Here is a 6000-nt window from a genome sequence, read left to right as displayed (position 1 = left end):
GAAGAATCTGTTTATTCAGCGGTAAACAATTTTTTAAATTAAATAATCTAAGTTTTAAGATTTTAGTACTAAAAAGTGGCATTAAATCCGGGCTCCCGCTATGAAAATGACAATCCTGTGTAAATATTAAGATAGCACTTATTCCACTGTATTCACTTTATCTTGATAAAAGGCAAAGACATTTAAAACAATTGGTAAGATTTAAAACAAAGTCCTAAATTTGATTGTACTTACCAACTCACATATTAACAAAAATTTCTTACTTGTCTCTGACAAAAATATATATTTGTGAAAGAGGATTCCAATACTTTGTCTTGTAGGAATTTGAATATATTGAAAACTTCCAGTGTGTCAGTGAAATCCCTTCAAATTTAAAGAATTTGAAGGTGCATTTTAAATTAAAGCCCATCTCTTATTCTGAATAAAATGTTCTGGTTTCTAGCATCTCAGAATGCAGTTCCTAATTCTACTCCAATTTTATCTCTAAGAAACTAGATTTTCTACATCTCCTTTGATAACTTAAATATATTTTTTTTGCTTTGAACTTTTACCAAAAGAAAAAAATATGGACTCTGCAAATAAAAGCTCTAAAAATAAATGATAACAGCACCCAGAGCTGGCGCGGGTGTGGGCCAGCAGGGACTCTCACTCATTGTTGGTGAAGATTCGGAATGGTGTGGGCCCCTTTGGAACCAGCTCAGTGGCTTCTTACAAAACTAAATATACTCTTGGATCATACATATGATTCAGCCATCACACTCCTTGGTATTTATCTAAATGAGTTGAAAACTTACACCCACACAAAAACCTGCAAACAGATGTTTATAGCACCTGTATTCATGCCTGCCCAAACTCGGATACAACCACAATGTTCTTCCATAGATGAGTGGATAAACAAACTGTGGTAAATCCAGACAGTGGAGTATTACTCAACAATAAAAAGAAATAAGCTATTAAGCTGTGAGAAGCCATGAACCTTAAATACATATTGATAAGTGAAAAAAAAAAGTCAATTTGAAAATGCTATATACTATACGATTTCAACTATATGAGATTCTGGAAAAGGCAAAACTATGGAGACAGTGGATGCCAGGGGTTGAAGGGAGGAAGGATGAACAGGTATAACAAGGAGGATTGGGGAGCAGTGAAACCGCTCTGCATGACGCTGTATTGATGGATACATTTGTCCCAAAGCACAGAATGTACGACACCAAGGGTGAACCCTAGGTCAATTATACCTCAATTTAAAAAAGAAAAGGAAAGAGTGAAACCCAATGTAAACTATGGACTCTGGGTGATAAGGTGTCAGTGCAGGTTCATCAGTTGTGACAAATGTGCCCCTCTGGAGAGGGCTGTTGACAGTGGCCAAGGCTATGCGTGTGGGGCTGGGTGGCCAAGGTGCTGTATGAGAACTCTGCACTTTGTACTATGAATCTAAAACTGCTCCCCCAAAATTAAGTGTATTAATTTACTTAAAATTACATATAAGGGGGAAAGGGAGTGCAAGCCACAAACACATCTCACACAAATGTTTCTGTCAATTTCAAGGCAACACGTAGGAGTAAGCTAAGCGAGACAGAGTCTAAGAAGGTATTATTAAGCTGCATGTACATAGTGCATCCCTTGAAAGGATTAAAGCACACATTAACACTATTTCCAAAGCTGTTTTAACATCACTCTTCAATATTACATGTTTAAATTATTTTAATTACTTTAAATGTCTAGCTAAGTGAGAGAGTGTAATTTAATTGCAGGTATTTCCAATGTTATGTATTTTAGGCAACATAACATAGATGGGAACTTCAAATAACAACTTGCACTAAAATAAAAATTTTAGTGTCCATAATTAAGAAAACACTGTTAGGTTAGTCTTTACTAGGGCACTCTATAAATTTAAAACCTGGTAGGTAAAATCGAGCAATTCCAACTCCTAAAACCCTAATCTTAATTGTTCTTAGGACAAACTTAAAACAATTTTGTTTTGCTACATTTCTGAGGTAACTTCTGATACTCAGCAATCAATTTCCATTATAATCTAGTTAGGTAGCAGTGAAAAACTGACCTTGAAAAAATAAAAGCATGTTTCCTATGAACTAGCCTCTTTCTGAAAGTTAGGTACAAAAAAGTCCCTCCTGCAGTTCAGTATTAAGACATTCAAGCAAAGATCACACTGTCACTTACATATAACACTACGGCAGTGTCTAACCTTAAGTAGCACTAGGCAGTTTTAAAAGAAAGAGCCACTTCCAAATAAGAGTTCTTATTTTCTGGCTATCTCTGGAATGTAACTTATCTAAAATTAACATTGAAAAGTAAACTAGGCCCAAATTTCAGAAGATAACTGATTAAGTGCCTACAGATATATATATATATATATATTTTCTATATATTCATATTTTAGACAATGAAATATTTGCCACCACAGTTCCCATTCTTATGTTACTTCCCCATCACTGAAGTATTTTCATTCCCAGCATTTCAAAAACTCAATCACCAGTGCTCACTGGGTTGCGACTGTCACACTGCTGCTTGGGATGAATTTTGTTGCTGATCAGCACAACTTTGTTTTTACACCAGAGGCATCATGTACATGACAAAACAAAGCCAAAAAACCCGTGCTCCCTCTTCGCCACTGCTCACCTGAGAGGTTGTCGCTTTTACATCATGTCGTTAATTCCGATGACGACCTTCCTCATGCATCCTGACCCTGTTATCTCACTGGACTGCATCTGTGACTAAACATGAGGATTTCATGCCCACTAATCCCCCATCCAGCTTTGATGGAAGAATCAAAAAGAGTAACATAGCTATTACCAACTTAAACCTATAACCATATTCATCCACCGACGTAATTCGGCACCTGGATTTCTCGCCGTCTGAGGATGCCCTCTGCTCCCTGCTTATTTCTAACTCACTTCTGTCTCCTGTGCCTTTCCCTCTACATTGTTGAGGTTGATTCTGTGTACATTCTTCCATCAGTCTTGAAGCCATTGGTTGATTCTAACAGCTGAAAACCAATAGGCAACATTTAGAACAGTAAAGAGAAAATTAAACTGGGCCTAAATCATTAAGAGTTAAAAAAAAAAACACTTCTGAGTTCTCTGATATGTAACTTTAAAAGAAAAAAATGGAATAGCCCACTATAAAGAATTTTTTTAAAAAACTAAGAAATCTCTCCAACCAGATGTATTCAATAAGAGGCTTTAAGTGGTGTGTACTCATCCAAGAGCATAAATTACATATAACTTATGTAAAATGTTTTACGTATTTATTTCCATTATTTGAACTTGGCTGCTGCATTTTATTAGGACAAGACCTCATGGCACATAATAATAGGCTTGGGGAAAATCTCTGCTTCGTAGAAACTTGTCAGGGTCTTCTTTCCTTCCAGGAAGGCATTTCCTCAGACCCAGGTGACAAAGGTTAAGGGATGGCACACTCCATCACCACCGACCGTCTGCTCGGAAGGTCTGAACGCTCTGGCTTAGAAATAACAGACCCTTGACATTTCTAGGTCTAAGTCTTGAGATCTTTGCCCAAATTCAAAACTATTCCTGGATTAAGTTTACACAAGTTCCTGATTTTCTTTGGAATTATATTTTCCTCTCGTGTCATAAAGTTTCTTACACACACTTTCTCACCCTAGTTATTAATCTTTTTAACTCCTTGTATCTAATGGCCATGGTGTTGGCCATCACCAAGCACACAAACTGAGTGGCTGACACAACGGAAACATACTGTCTCACGGTTCCAGTTCCGAGGGTCAGAAGTCTGACGTCACAGTGTTGGCAGGGTTGGCAGTTCTTGAGGGCTGTGAGCGAGAGTTTGCTTCATCTTCTAGCTCCTGGTGGTTCGCTGGCAATCTTTGGCCTTCTTTGGCTTAAAGAAGCATCACCAATCTCTACCTTCATCTTCATACAATGTTCTCCCTGTGTACTTATCTATGTTCAAGTTTCCTCTTTTTATGAGGACACTTATCATTTTGGATTAGGGCCCACGCTGATGACCTCACCTTCACGAAGTACCTCTGCAAAGACTCTGTTTCTAAATAGGGTTACATCACAAGGCACAGAGAGCACTTCAACACCTGCGTTTCGGAAGGACACAATACAATCCACAGCAGCCATTTATCACATGATTGTTTGACATTTTCCAATCACTACATACGGTTTAACTGCTGAATTTCCTATGCCTGCAACAGAACCTGAAATGCAAGAGGAGCTCAATGAATATTTGTTGAATGAATGAGTGAATAAATGAATGAGACTACAAGTGAGAAAAAAACTGTGGGTGCTCAGAGTTGAGCTCAGCTAACTAATTAGCTGAGTAATGCATTCCTGCCACGAACTTATCAGGAATTAATATAGGCCTCAGCAAAACTGCAAAATACTATATATACCCCATGAGTCTCTAAGGTCACTAACAAATAGTCAGAATCACCAATGCGATAACTCACAAATGTCAAAACCCAGGAACTACTATACAGTGTATATACTTTTAGTAGTAACTTGTTTAAGGGAAAAATAAAGTATCAGAAATAGGGTAGCAAATGATTTCAGTTTAAATAAGTCAAGGAATGCATATCGCAAGACAGCAAAGATCACTAAATGAAACAGTATTCGCCAGATACATTACAACACAGTCTATAAGCAATCCACTGCTATGGCGCTAAATCACGGCGACTCCTTGTTGTAATTCTCTTTGTTATTTTAATAACTAAACCTCTCTGGACAAAACCCAAGATGAATTGTATACTACAGCAAATTGTGTATAACAAGGCTCTATTCTTTTTACCGCAACATTTTTCAACATAGCCTCTCCATAGATAATACCTACATAACAAGGAATTGAAGGTATTCTTCTCTATTTCTCCTAATCATCTCATTCAGATCTTATCACCATGAATTTCCTGGGTACTTGGCTTTAAAATACTGTATTACTACCAACTTTAAATTCAAGCCCTGGGTAGGTCTACATTCATTTGAACAGAAGCATCTTGAAATGTTGAATTATCATCTTCAATTTCCCTCAGTCATTTATTGTAGCTGCCAAACTGAAATGGTGCGTCTTACAGGCAACACTAAACTGAAAGCAAGTAATAAAAAGAGTCTCTTAAATGTTTCATTTATAAAAGCTTATTTTCCTACCATCAAATTTTGTGTACTGTCTGAAATATATCACTTTACAAAATTGACATCGTGCATGCAATTGTTCTGCCCTGATACATTTACTAAACTTCAAGGGTGGGGAGTGGGCGGCGGGAGCCAGTATCTTTTCTCAGCCCTTTTAAACAGGTGAGTCATACAGAGCCAGATGGTTATGGTTTTGGCCTTTGGGGGAAGAGGGCACAGAATTATAATTAAACTGCAGTTACTGACAGATATCACCGTAACTATCTCTTTTCCTGGATAGCTTTACTGATCTTCCTGGCTATATTAAAAGTTATGCACTCCCATGAACGCTTTATGAAGGCACATCGAGTCAGAGGGTGGCTGCTGCAGTGGTCAGTCTGTGACAGCTCACTCTGGTAAGAAAACGAATCTGCAAACCAAAAACACTCAAAGCATTTTCCTGGAACATTGCTCACAAGTCATATATAGCCAATTAATCAAGTAGAACAAATCTACAGAGTTCCATTGTAAAGCCCTGCCACCTTTTCCCCCTAGAATAACTGTTGATGACAACACTAAAGTACTAATATATAAAATAAACAAAATACAGTTTGTATTTCTAAAACTAAAGACTTTTAGACCAGGATAGAGGGGAAAGGAAATATTTTTTATTAGTAAAGTACATCACATTCATATAATGCAGGTTGCTATCAGGGTCACTGGGTAAAAGAGCCGCTGACTTGATCTGAGCAAGTTTGGTAAGTATGCTCTATGAAGGGAGAAAATGAGACGCCAGTGTTTCTTTTTCTTTCCTTTATAGATCAAACTTAGCTATCACACAGGGTCAGAGTCACTGTTCATATCTTTCTCAGCTAATGTCACTTTGTAA

Source organism: Phyllostomus hastatus, unplaced genomic scaffold (genome assembly GCF_019186645.2).
Source record: "Phyllostomus hastatus isolate PE091 unplaced genomic scaffold, TTU_PhHast_1.1 phas_scaffold_78, whole genome shotgun sequence".
Lineage (NCBI taxonomy): Eukaryota > Metazoa > Chordata > Mammalia > Chiroptera > Phyllostomidae > Phyllostomus > Phyllostomus hastatus.
This window is presented reverse-complemented; position numbering follows the sequence as displayed.